The following is a 12,841-nucleotide window of genomic DNA, read 5'->3' as shown; positions in this document are numbered from 1 at the left end:
ATGGTGGAAGATGCACAAGTGGTGTGCAGAGATACTTAGAGACACAGGTTTTTGGCTGGTGATTTTGAACAGGAGCTTCCACCTCATCTCCTTTGTCATTAGGGCAGGAGGTACCCTGAGATTGGTCTTACAGTTTTATTTTTTGTTCTGCCATATTTTGGATGTGGAGAAGTACCCTCATAACTTCTTTTGGCAAGGTTGTGCTGGGCGCTGGTGGAAAAGGTTGATGTGTTGGTGAGCCTCCTGGCTTGTGATGTGTCCCTCTCGAGCAGCTCAGATAGTCATCCTGAAGGCCATGGAGTTAGGGGAGTGCCAGGAAGCCTGAGATCAAGGGCATGTGTTTTGTCCTCCAGGCGAAGGCTTAAGAAGAAGGGAAAAGCAATCCCTGATGTGGAAGGGCACTCGTGCCCAAGAGGTTGGCAAGACGCTGGGAGGGTTGAGTGCCCTGTGTGGTTCTGACGCATGCCAAAGAAACAGCCGCCCATCATCCATCCGGTTTGCTGGGTCCGCAGTTTAATGGCGGCGAGTGCTCTCTGCTGTTTCGCCGAATAGCATACCATTGTCACGCATGAGGCCATGGGTGAACATTCCTTGAGGGGCAAATGGCTCCCAACACATAGGATGCCGTTTTTGCAGTGGCTGACTGACGCTCCAGTGACCTGTTTTGGTCTTCCTGAAGTCCTGAGAGCGCCTCAAGGTCAAAGGTAGGGAACTCAGAAGCACGATGCTCAAGTGCTCAGGTCTTTGGTGAGCTGGAGGAGCTGCCTCCCTGCATCCTGTCCATTGCGGGACATGCAGCAGCTCATTGGCCTCCTGGTGCTCCCAGGTTTGGGGCTTAGGCCCATTCTTCCCTGGTAAAGGATGGTCAATATCTTGCCATTCCTTGCTCGTCCCAAAGCCTGAGCACTCCAGACTACCCAGATCCTCTCTGTGCATGGCACTCCATCGTGCTTGGATCTATGATTGATTCCCAGTCAAACATTCCTTGGAAAATCAGAACAAAATGAGTGAAACCACTCACTACCCCACGCTTCTGTCATCGGGACTGAGGTCCGGCACCTTGGGTCACCCAGGTCCTCTGGGCGTCAGACACGGCTTGCCAAGCACTCTATTGTGGCCTTGCCTTCCTCAGGCTCTAGCCAGACTCTCTACAGATGGGCCTGTGCTTTGCCTACTCTGACAGAAACCATGGCCTAGAACAAAGCAGCCCCCTTTGCTCTAGTGGCATCTTCAGTGGTTGTTGAGGAATGGCTTGCAGAGACTGAGTAGAAGTCCTGCCAGCTCCAAGGTGTGGCCTGCAGCCCAAGTGCAGAGTAGACTGTGAGGCACAAGTAGGATGAGCAGTGGCACCAAAGCCACTGGGGTTGTACACTGGAATGCATGCAAGTGTGTTCAGGCTACCCAGATGCTTTGACATGAACAACCCTGCTGTGTTGCTCCACAGAGTGACTATGGAACAGCTGGCTGCAGGTCCAATGTTGCCAGATGCCTTAGCATGTCTCAGGGACTGTATGACAGTAATGTAATCAGGTGGTTACCAAGAAGACTCTGTGTCTCATACAGCAAGCTGGATTCCTGGGCCATTGGCTTGGAAAGAACAGAGTTTGATAGGGGAAGGGAAAGGCCAAAGTCTGAGATAGAGTTGAGGAAAAACAGACATAGAGAAGAGAGAAGAGAGAGACAGAGAGTGAGAGAGGAGAGGGAGACAGAGAGAGAGAGAGAGAGAGAGAGAGAGAGAGAGAGAGAGGGGAGAGAGAGTGAGAGGAGGAGGAAGATAGTGGAAGAGGAGAAGGAGAGAGAAAGAGACAGAAACAAAGGTAGAGACAGAGAGAAAGTTAGAGAAGAAGAAAGAGACCGAGAGACAGAGATTGCGATACAGAGAGACAAAACAAATCTGGTGGTGCTTATGGACAAAGTAAGCCTGCTACTCCTATGCTGGTTATCAGAACCTTAAGAGGAGGTCAAATTCTGTTTCTTGCTAGGACCCTGTAGTATGGAAGCATGTAGCTTTGTAGCCATGGTGGAAGATGCACAAGTGGTGTGCAGAGATACTTAGAGACACTGGGTTTGGCTGGTGATGTTGACCAGAACTTCCACCTCATTCTCCTTTGCATTAGGCAAGAGGACCTGAGATTGTTCTTATCAGTTTTATTTTTGTTCTGCCATATTTGATTGAGAAGTACCCTCATTCTTTTGGCAAGGTTGTGCTGGGCGCTGGTGGAGAAGGTTGATGTGTTGGAGCTCCTGGCATGTGCTGTGTCCCTCTAAAGCAGCTCAGATATCATCCTGAAGGCCATGGAGTTAGGGGAGTGCCCAGGAAGCACTTGATAGCAAAGGGCATGTTTTGTCTCCAGGCAAGGCTTGAGAGGAAAAGCATCCCTGATGTGGAAGGGCAGGGCCCAGAGGTTGGCAAGAGCAGGAGTGTTGAGGGCGCCTGTGTGGTCTGACCATGCCAAAAGAAACAGCAAGCCCATCATCCATCCTGGTTTGCATGGGTCCCAGTGTAATGGCGGCATGTGCTCTCTGCTGTCTTCCCAGAATCGCATACATTGTCCAGCATGAGCCATGGGTGACTTCCTTGAGGGGAAATGGCCCCACCACATAGGATGCGGTTTGACAGTGGCTGAATGAAGCTCCAGTGACCTGGTTTGGTCTTCCTGAAAGTCCTGAGAGCGCCAGAGGTCAAAGGTAAGGAACTCAGAAATGGCCCGAGGACTCAAGGTGCTCAGGTCTTGGTGGAGCTGGGAGGAGCTGCCATCCCTGCATCCTGTCCATTCGGGACATGCAGCAGGCTCAGGGCCTCCTGGTGCTCCCAGGTTTGGGGCTTAGGCCCATTCTTCCCTGGTAAAGGATGGGCAATATCTTGCAATTCCTTGCTCTCCCCAAAGCCTGAGCACTCCAGACTACCCAGATCCTCTCTGTGCATGGCACTCCATCGTGCTTGGATCTATGATGATTCCCAGTCAAACATTCCTTGGAAAATCTGAACAAAATGAGTGAAAACTCACTACCGCTTCTGTCATCGGGACTGAGGTCCGGCACCTTGGGTCACCCAGGTCCTCTGGGCGTCAGACACAGGCTTGCCAAGCACTCTATTGGCCTTGCCTTCCTCAGGCTCTAGCCAGACTCTCTACAGATGGGCCTGTGCTTTGCCTACTCTGACAGAAACCATGGCCTAGAACAAAGCAGCCCCCTTTGCTCTAGTGGCATCTTCAGTGGTTGTTGAGGAATTGCTAGGCAGAGACTGAGTAGAAAGTCCTGCCAGCTCCAAGGTGTGGCCTGCAGCCCAAGTGCAGAGTAGACTGTGAGGCACAAGTAGGATGAGCAGTGGCACCAAAGCCACTGGGTTGTACACTGGAATGCATGCAAGTGTGTTCAGGCTACCCAGATGCTTTGACATGAACAACCCTGCTGTGTTGCTCCACAGAGTGACTATGGAAAGCTGGCTGCAGGTCCAATGTGGCCAGATGCCTTAGCATGTCTCAGGGACTGTATGACAGTAATGTAATCAGGTGGTTACCAAGAAGACTCTGAGTCTCATGCAGCAAGCTGGATTCCTGGGCCATTGGCTTGGAAAGAGAACAGAGTTTGATAGAGGAAGGGAAAGGCCAAAGTCTGAGATAGAGTTGAGGAAAAACAGACATAGAGAAGAGAGAGAGACAGAGTGAGAGAGAGAGAGAGAGAGAGAGAGAGAGAGAGAGAGAGAGAGGAGGGAGATATTGGAAGAGGGAGAAGGAGAGAGAAAGAGAGAGAAACAAAGGTAGAGACAGAGAGAAAGTTAGAGAAGAAGAAGAAAGAGACGGAGAGACAGAGATCCCGATACAGAGAGACAAAACAAATCTTTTGTGCTTATGGACAAAGTAAGCCTGCTACTCCTATGCTGGTTATCAGAACCTTAAGAGGAGGTCAAATTCTGTCTCATGCTAGGACCCTGTAGTATGGAAGCATGTAGCTTTGTAGCCATGGTGGAAGATGCTCAAGTGGTGTGCAGAGATACTTAGAGACACAGGGTTTTGCTGGTGATGTTGGCCAGAGCTTCCACCTCATTCTCCTTTGCATTAGGCAAGAGGACCTGAGATTGTTCTTATCCGTTTTATTTTTGTTCTGCCATATTTGATTGAGAAGTACCCTCATTCTTTTGGCAAGGTTGTGTTGGGCGCTGGTGGAGAAGGTTGATGTGTTGGAGCTCCTGGCATGTGCTGTGTCCCTCTAGAGCAGCTCAGATATCATCCTGAAGGCCATGGAGTTAGGGGAGTGCCCAGGAAGCACTTGAGAGCAAAGGGCATGTTTTGTCTCCAGGCAAGGCTTGAGAGGAAAAGCATCCCTGATGTGGAAGGGCAGGGCCCAGAGGTTGGCAAGAGCAGGAGTGTTGAGGGCGCCTGTGTGGTCTGACCATGCCAAAAGAAACAGCAAGCCCATCATCCATCCTGGTTTGCATGGGTCCCAGTGTAATGGCGGCATGTGCTCTCTGCTGTCTTCCCAGGGTCGCATACATTGTCCAGCATGGGCCATGGGTGACTTCCTTGAGGGGAAATGGCCCCACCACATAGGATGCGGTTTGACAGTGGCTGAATGAAGCTCCAGTGACCTGGTTTGGTCTTCCTGAAAGTCCTGAGAGCGCCAGAGGTCAAAGGTAAGGAACTCAGAAATGGCCCGAGGACTCAAGGTGCTCAGGTCTTGGTGGAGCTGGGAGGAGCTGCCATCCCTGCATCCTGTCCATTCGGGACATGCAGCAGGCTCAGGGCCTCCTGGTGCTCCCAGGTTTGGGGCTTAGGCCCATTCTTCCCTGGTAATGGATGGGCAATATCTTGCCATTCCTTGCTCTCCCCAAAGCCTGAGCACTCCAGACTACCCAGATCCTCTCTGTGCATGGCACTCCATCGTGCTTGGATCTATGATGATTCCCAGTCAAACATTCCTTGGAAAATCTGAACAAAATGAGTGAAAACTCACTACCGCTTCTGTCATCGGGACTGAGGTCCGGCACCTTGGGTCACCCAGGTCCTCTGGGCGTCAGACACAGGCTTGCCAAGCACTCTCTTGGCCTTGCCTTCCTCAGGCTCTAGCCAGACTCTCTACAGATAGGCCTGTGCTTTGCCTACTCTGACAGAAACCATGGCCTAGAACAAAGCAGCCCCCTTTGCTCTAGTGGCATCTTCAGTGGTTGTTGAGGAATTGCTAGGCAGAGACTGAGTAGAAAGTCCTGCCAGCTCCAAGGTGTGGCCTGCAGCCCAAGTGCAGAGTAGACTGTGAGGCACAAGTAGGATGAGCAGTGGCACCAAAGCCACTGGGTTGTACACTGGAATGCATGCAAGTGTGTTCAGGCTACCCAGATGCTTTGACATGAACAACCCTGCTGTGTTGCTCCACAGAGTGACTATGGAAAGCTGGCTGCAGGTCCAATGTGGCCAGATGCCTTAGCATGTCTCAGGGACTGTATGACAGTAATGTAATCAGGTGGTTACCAAGAAGACTCTGTGACTCATGCAGCAAACTGGATTCCTGGGCCATTGGCTTGGAAAGAGAACAGAGTTTGATAGGGGAAGGGAAAGGCCAAAGTCTGAGATAGAGTTGAGGAAAAACAGACATAGAGAAGAGAGAGAGAGAGACAGAGAGTGAGAGAGAGAGGGAGACAGAGAGAGAGAGAGAGAGAGAGAGAGAGAGAGAGAGAGAGAGAGGGAGAGAGAGTGAGAGGAGGAGGAAGAGAGTGGAAGAGGGAGAAGGAGAGAGAAAGAGACAGAAACAAAGGTAGAGACAGAGAGAAAGTTAGAGAAGAAGAAAGAGACCGAGAGACAGAGATTGCGATACAGAGAGACAAAACAAATCTGGTGGTGCTTATGGACAAAGTAAGCCTGCTACTCCTATGCTGGTTATCAGAACCTTAAGAGGAGGTCAAATTCTGTTTCTTGCTAGGACCCTGTAGTATGGAAGCATGTAGCTTTGTAGCCATGGTGGAAGATGCACAAGTGGTGTGCAGAGATACTTAGAGACACAGGGTTTGGCTGGTGATGTTGACCAGAGCTTCCACCTCATTCTCCTTTGCATTAGGCAAGAGGACCTGAGATTGTTCTTATCCGTTTTATTTTTGTTCTGCCATATTTGATTGAGAAGTACCCTCATTCTTTTGGCAAGGTTGTGCTGGGCGCTGGTGGAGAAGGTTGATGTGTTGGACCTCCTGGCATGTGCTGTGTCCCTCTAGAGCAGCTCAGATATCATCCTGAAGGCCATGGAGTTAGGGGAGTGCCCAGGAAGCACTTGAGAGCAAAGGGCATGTTTTGTCTCCAGGCAAGGCTTGAGAGGAAAAGCATCCCTGATGTGGAAGGGCAGGGCCCAGAGGTTGGCAAGAGCAGGAGTGTTGAGGGCGCCTGTGTGGTCTGACCATGCCAAAAGAAACAGCAAACCCATCATCCATCCTGGTTTGCATGGGTCCCAGTGTAATGGCGGCATGTGCTCTCTGCTGTCTTCCCAGAATCGCATACATTGTCCAGCATGAGCCATGGGTGACTTCCTTGAGGGGAAATGGCCCCAACACATAGGATGCGGTTTGACAGTGGCTGAATGAAGCTCCAGTGACCTGGTTTGGTCTTCCTGAAAGTCCTGAGAGCGCCAGAGGTCAAAGGTAAGGAACTCAGAAATGGCCCGAGGACTCAAGGTGCTCAGGTCTTGGTGGAGCTGGGAGGAGCTGCCATCCCTGCATCCTGTCCATTCGGGACATGCAGCAGGCTCAGGGCCTCCTGGTGCTCCCAGGTTTGGGGCTTAGGCCCATTCTTCCCTGGTAAAGGATGGGCAATATCTTGCAATTCCTTGCTCTCCCCAAAGCCTGAGCACTCCAGACTACCCAGATCCTCTCTGTGCATGGCACTCCATCGTGCTTGGATCTATGATGATTCCCAGTCAAACATTCCTTGGAAAATCTGAACAAAATGAGTGAAAACTCACTACCGCTTCTGTCATCGGGACTGAGGTCCGGCACCTTGGGTCACCCAGGTCCTCTGGGCGTCAGACACAGGCTTGCCAAGCACTCTATTGGCCTTGCCTTCCTCAGGCTCTAGCCAGACTCTCTACAGATGGGCCTGTGCTTTGCCTACTCTGACAGAAACCATGGCCTAGAACAAAGCAGCCCCCTTTGCTCTAGTGGCATCTTCAGTGGTTGTTGAGGAATGGCTTGGCAGAGACTGAGTAGAAAGTCCTGCCAGCTCCAAGGTGTGGCCTGCAGCCCAAGTGCAGAGTAGACTGTGAGGCACAAGTAGGATGAGCAGTGGCACCAAAGCCACTGGGTTGTACACTGGAATGCATGCAAGTGTGTTCAGGCTACCCAGATGCTTTGACATGAACAACCCTGCTGTGTTGCTCCACAGAGTGACTATGGAAAGCTGGCTGCAGGTCCAATGTTGCCAGATGCCTTAGCATGTCTCAGGGACTGTATGACAGTAATGTAATCAGGTGGTTACCAAGAAGACTCTGTGTCTCATGCAGCAAGCTGGATTCCTGGGCCATTGGCTTGGAAAGAGAACAGAGTTTGATAGGGGAAGGGAAAGGCCAAAGTCTGAGATAGTGTTGAGGAAAAACAGACATAGAGAAGAGAGAGAGAGAGACAGAGAGTGAGAGAGAGAGGGAGACAGAGAGAGAGAGAAAGAGAGAGAGAGAGGGAGAGAGAGTGAGAGGAGGAGGAAGATAGTGGAAGAGGGAGAAGGAGAGAGAAAGAGACAGAAACAAAGGTAGAGACAGAGAGAAAGTTAGAGAAGAAGAAAGAGACCGAGAGACAGAGATCGCGATACAGAGAGACAAAACAAATCTGGTGGTGCTTATGGACAAAGTAAGCCTGCTACTCCTATGCTGGTTATCAGAACCTTAAGAGGAGGTCAAATTCTGTTTCTTGCTAGGACCCTGTAGTATGGAAGCATGTAGCTTTGTAGCCATGGTGGAAGATGCACAAGTGGTGTGCAGAGATACTTAGAGACACAGGGTTTGGCTGGTGATGTTGACCAGAGCTTCCACCTCATTCTCCTTTGCATTAGGCAAGAGGACCTGAGATTGTTCTTATCAGTTTTATTTTTGTTCTGCCATATTTGATTGAGAAGTACCCTCATTCTTTTGGCAAGGTTGTGCTGGGCGCTGGTGGAGAAGGTTGATGTGTTGGACCTCCTGGCATGTGCTGTGTCCCTCTAGAGCAGCTCAGATATCATCCTGAAGGCCATGGAGTTAGGGGAGTGCCCAGGAAGCACTTGATAGCAAAGGGCATGTTTTGTCTCCAGGCAAGGCTTGAGAGGAAAAGCATCCCTGATGTGGAAGGGCAGGGCCCAGAGGTTGGCAAGAGCAGGAGTGTTGAGGGCGCCTGTGTGGTCTGACCATGCCAAAAGAAACAGCAAGCCCATCGTCCATCCTGGTTTGCATGGGTCCCAGTGTAATGGCGGCATGTGCTCTCTGCTGTCTTCCCAGGGTCGCATACATTGTCCAGCATGGGCCATGGGTGACTTCCTTGAGGGGAAATGGCCCCACCACATAGGATGCGGTTTGACAGGGGCTGAATGAAGCTCCAGTGACCTGGTTTGGTCTTCCTGAAAGTCCTGAGAGCGCCAGAGATCAAAGGTAAGGAACTCAGAAATGGCCCGAGGACTCAAGGTGCTCAGGTCTTGGTGGAGCTGGGAGGAGCTGCCATCCCTGCATCCTGTCCATTCGGGACATGCAGCAGGCTCAGGGCCTCCTGGTGCTCCCAGGTTTGGGGCTTAGGCCCATTCTTCCCTGGTAAAGGATGGGCAATATCTTGCAATTCCTTGCTCTCCCCAAAGCCTGAGCACTCCAGACTACCCAGATCCTCTCTGTGCATGGCACTCCATCGTGCTTGGATCTATGATGATTCCCAGTCAAACATTCCTTGGAAAATCTGAACAAAATGAGTGAAAACTCACTACCGCTTCTGTCATCGGGATTGAGGTCCGGCACCTTGGGTCACCCAGGTCCTCTGGGTGTCAGACACAGGCTTGCCAAGCACTCTATTGGCCTTGCCTTCCTCAGGCTCTAGCCAGACTCTCTACAGATGGGCCTGTGCTTTGCCTACTCTGACAGAAACCATGGCCTAGAACAAAGCAGCCCCCTTTGCTCTAGTGGCATCTTCAGTGGTTGTTGAGGAATGGCTTGGCAGAGACTGAGTAGAAAGTCCTGCCAGCTCCAAGGTGTGGCCTGCAGCCCAAGTGCAGAGTAGACTGTGAGGCACAAGTAGGATGAGCAGTGGCCCCAAAGCCACTGGGTTGTACACTGGAATGCATGCAAGTATGTTCAGGCTACCCAGATGCTTTGACATGAACAACCCTGCTGTGTTGCTCCACAGAGTGACTATGGAAAGCTGGCTGCAGGTCCAATGTGGCCAGATGCCTTAGCATGTCTCAGGGACTGTATGACAGTAATGTAATCAGGTGGTTATCAAGAAGACTCTGAGTCTCATGCAGCAAGCTGGATTCCTGGGCCATTGGCTTGGAAAGAGAACAGAGTTTGATAGAGGAAGGGAAAGGCCAAAGTCTGAGATAGAGTTGAGGAAAAACAGACATAGAGAAGAGAGACACACAGAGAGAGAGAGTGAGAGAGAGAGAGAGAGAGAGAGAGAGAGAGAGAGAGAGAGAGGGGGGGGGAGGAGGAAGATAGTGGAAGAGGGAGAAGGAGAGAGAAAGAGACAGAAACAAAGGTAGAGACAGAGAGAAAGTTAGAGAAGAAGAAAGAGACCAAGAGACAGAGATTGCGATACAGAGAGACAAAACAAATCTGGTGGTGCTTATAAACAAAGTAAGCCTGCTACTCCTATGCTGGTTATCAGAACCTTAAGAGGAGGTCAAATTCTGTCTCATGCTAGAGCCCTGTAGTATGGAAGCATGTAGCTTTGTAGCCATGGTGGAAGATGCACAAGTGGTGTGCAGAGATACTTAGAGACACAGGGTTTGGCTGGTGATGTTGACCAGAGCTTCCACCTCATTCTCCTTTGCATTAGGCAAGAGGACCTGAGATTGTTCTTATCAGTTTTATTTTTGTTCTGCCATATTTGATTGAGAAGTACCCTCATTCTTTTGGCAAGGTTGTGCTGGGCGCTGGTGGAGAAGGTTGATGTGTTGGAGCTCCTGGCATGTGCTGTGTCCCTCTAGAGCAACTCAGATATCATCCTGAAGGCCATGGAGTTAGGGGAGTGCCCAGGAAGCACTTGATAGCAAAGGGCATGTTTTGTCTCCAGGCAAGGCTTGAGAGGAAAAGCATCCCTGATGTGGAAGGGCAGGGCCCAGAGGTTGGCAAGAGCAGGAGTGTTGAGGGCGCCTGTGTGGTCTGACCATGCCAAAAGAAACAGCAAGCCCATCTTCCATCCTGGTTTGCATGGGTCCCAGTGTAATGGCGGCATGTGCTCTCTGCTGTCTTCCCAGGGTCGCATACATTGTCCAGCATGGGCCATGGGTGACTTCCTTGAGGGGAAATGGCCCCACCACATAGGATGCGGTTTGACAGTGGCTGAATGAAGCTCCAGTGACCTGGTTTGGTCTTCCTGAAAGTCCTGAGAGCGCCAGAGATCAAAGGTAAGGAACTCAGAAATGGCCCAAGGACTCAAGGTGCTCAGGTCTTGGTGGAGCTGGGAGGAGCTGCCATCCCTGCATCCTGTCCATTCGGGACATGCAGCAGGCTCAGGGCCTCCTGGTGCTCCCAGGTTTGAGGCTTAGGCCCATTCTTCCCTGGTAATGGATGGGCAATATCTTGCAATTCCTTGCTCTCCCCAAAGCCTGAGCACTCCAGACTACCCAGATCCTCTCTGTGCATGGCACTCCATCGTGCTTGGATCTATGATGATTCCCAGTCAAACATTCCTTGGAAAATCTGAACAAAATGAATGAAAACTCACTACCACTTCTGTCATCGGGACTGAGTTCTGGCACCTTGGGTCACCCAGGTCCTCTGGGCGTCAGACACAGGCTTGCCAAGCACTCTATTGGCCTTGCCTTCCTCAGGCTCTAGCCAGACTCTCTACAGATGGGCCTGTGCTTTGCCTACTCTGACAGAAACCATGGCCTAGAACAAACAGCCCCCTTTGCTCTAGTGGCATCTTCAGTGGTTGTTGAGGAATTGCTTGGAAGAGACTGAGTAGAAAGTCCTGCCAGCTCCAAGGTGTGGCCTGCAGCCCAAGTGCAGAGTAGACTGTGAGGCACAAGTAGGATGAGCAGTGGCACCAAAGCCACATGCATGCAAGTGTGTTCAGGCTACCCAGATGCTTTGACATGAACAACCCTGCTGTGTTGCTCCACAGAGTGACTATGGAAGCTGGCTGCAGGTCCAATGTGGCCAGATGCCTTAACATGTCTCAGGGACTCTATGACAGTAATGCAATCAGGTGGTTACCAAGAAGACTCTGAGTCTCATGCAGCAAGCTGGATTCCTGGGCCATTGGCTTGGAAAGAGAACAGAGTTTGATAGAGGAAGGGAAAGGCCAAAGTCTGAGATAGAGTTGGGGAAAAACAGACATAGAGAAGAGAGAGACAGAGAGAGAGAGAGAGAGAGAGAGAGAGAGAGAGAGAGAGAGAGAGAGAGACAGAGAGAGAGACAGAGAGAGAGAGAGAGAGAGAGAGAGATAGACAGAGAGAGAGAGAGAGAGAGAGAGAGAGAGAGAGAGAGAGCGAGAGAGAGAGGAGGGAGATAGTGGAAGAGGGAGATGGAGAGAGAAAGAGACAGAAACAAAGGTAGTGACAAAGAGAAAGTTAGAGAAGAAGAAAGAGACCGAGAGACAAAGATCGCAATACAGAGAGACAAAACAAATCTGGTGGTGCTTATGGACAAAGTAAGCCTGCTACTCCTATGCTGGTTATCAGAACCTTAAGAGGAGGTCAAATTCTGTTTCTTGCTAGGACCCTGTAGTATGGAAGCATGTAGCTTTGTAGCCATGGTGGAAGATGCACAAGTGGTGTGCAGAGATACTTAGAGACACAGGGTTTGGCTGGTGATGTTGACCAGAGCTTCCACCTCATTCTCCTTTGCATTAGGCAAGAGGACCTGAGATTGTTCTTATCAGTTTTATTTTTGTTCTGCCATATTTGTTTGAGAAGTACCCTCATTCTTTTGGCAAGGTTGTGCTGGGCGCTGGTGGAGAAGGTTGATGTGTTGGACCTCCTGGCATGTGCTGTGTCCCTCTAGAGCAGCTCAGATATCATCCTGAAGGCCATGGAGTTAGGGGAGTGCCCAGGAAGCACTTGATAGCAAAGGGCATGTTTTGTCTCCAGGCAAGGCTTGAGAGGAAAAGCATCCCTGATGTGGAAGGGCAGGGCCCAGAGGTTGGCAAGAGCAGGAGTGTTGAGGGCGCCTGTGTGGTCTGACCATGCCAAAAGAAACAGCAAGCCCATCGTCCATCCTGGTTTGCATGGGTCCCAGTGTAATGGCGGCATGTGCTCTCTGCTGTCTTCCCAGGGTCGCATACATTGTCCAGCATGGGCCATGGGTGACTTCCTTGAGGGGAAATGGCCCCACCACATAGGATGCGGTTTGACAGTGGCTGAATGAAGCTCCAGTGACCTGGTTTGGTCTTCCTGAAAGTCCTGAGAGCGCCAGAGATCAAAGGTAAGGAACTCAGAAATGGCCCGAGGACTCAAGGTGCTCAGGTCTTGGTGGAGCTGGGAGGAGCTGCCATCCCTGCATCCTGTCCATTCGGGACATGCAGCAGGCTCAGGGCCTCCTGGTGCTCCCAGGTTTGGGGCTTAGGCCCATTCTTCCCTGGTAAAGGATGGGCAATATCTTGCAATTCCTTGCTCTCCCCAAAGCCTGAGCACTCCAGACTACCCAGATCCTCTCTGTGCATGGCACTCCATCGTGCTTGGATCTATGATGA

The 12,841-nt window shown here is 51.0% G+C and overlaps 6 non-coding genes and 1 pseudogene across 6 annotated transcripts in view; all 7 read left to right on the top strand.

Moving 5' to 3' along the window:
- Positions 1–953: 953 nt before the first annotated feature.
- Positions 954–1,054, top strand: LOC117701245 (small nucleolar RNA SNORD116; annotated as a pseudogene).
- Positions 1,055–2,943: 1,889 nt separating this feature from the next.
- Positions 2,944–3,037, top strand: LOC117700742 (small nucleolar RNA SNORD116). Its single transcript, XR_004605565.1, has one exon. It is a non-coding gene; the product is annotated as a small nucleolar RNA SNORD116 (small nucleolar RNA).
- A 1,851-nt stretch (positions 3,038–4,888) lies between these two features.
- On the top strand, positions 4,889–4,982 carry LOC117700733 (small nucleolar RNA SNORD116). Its single transcript, XR_004605563.1, has one exon. It is a non-coding gene; the product is annotated as a small nucleolar RNA SNORD116 (small nucleolar RNA).
- A 1,892-nt stretch (positions 4,983–6,874) lies between these two features.
- Positions 6,875–6,968, top strand: LOC117700726 (small nucleolar RNA SNORD116). Its single transcript, XR_004605562.1, has one exon. It is a non-coding gene; the product is annotated as a small nucleolar RNA SNORD116 (small nucleolar RNA).
- A 1,876-nt stretch (positions 6,969–8,844) lies between these two features.
- Positions 8,845–8,938, top strand: LOC117701067 (small nucleolar RNA SNORD116). The gene has a single exon (XR_004605625.1). It is a non-coding gene; the product is annotated as a small nucleolar RNA SNORD116 (small nucleolar RNA).
- A 1,867-nt stretch (positions 8,939–10,805) lies between these two features.
- LOC117701210 (small nucleolar RNA SNORD116) lies at positions 10,806–10,899 on the top strand. Its single transcript, XR_004605653.1, has one exon. It is a non-coding gene; the product is annotated as a small nucleolar RNA SNORD116 (small nucleolar RNA).
- A 1,929-nt stretch (positions 10,900–12,828) lies between these two features.
- The window catches only part of LOC117701061 (small nucleolar RNA SNORD116), a 94-nt gene continuing 81 nt past the window's right edge, over positions 12,829–12,841 (top strand). Inside the window, exon 1 of the small nucleolar RNA XR_004605624.1 lies at positions 12,829–12,841. This exon is cut by the window's right edge and continues 81 nt beyond it. This is a non-coding gene — a small nucleolar RNA (small nucleolar RNA SNORD116).

The sequence above is a fragment of the Arvicanthis niloticus genome, chromosome 1, assembly GCF_011762505.2.
Source record: "Arvicanthis niloticus isolate mArvNil1 chromosome 1, mArvNil1.pat.X, whole genome shotgun sequence".
NCBI classification, from domain to species: Eukaryota; Metazoa; Chordata; class Mammalia; order Rodentia; family Muridae; genus Arvicanthis; species Arvicanthis niloticus.
Note: the sequence above shows the minus strand (reverse complement) of the source record. Positions and strands in the feature narration are given on the sequence as shown.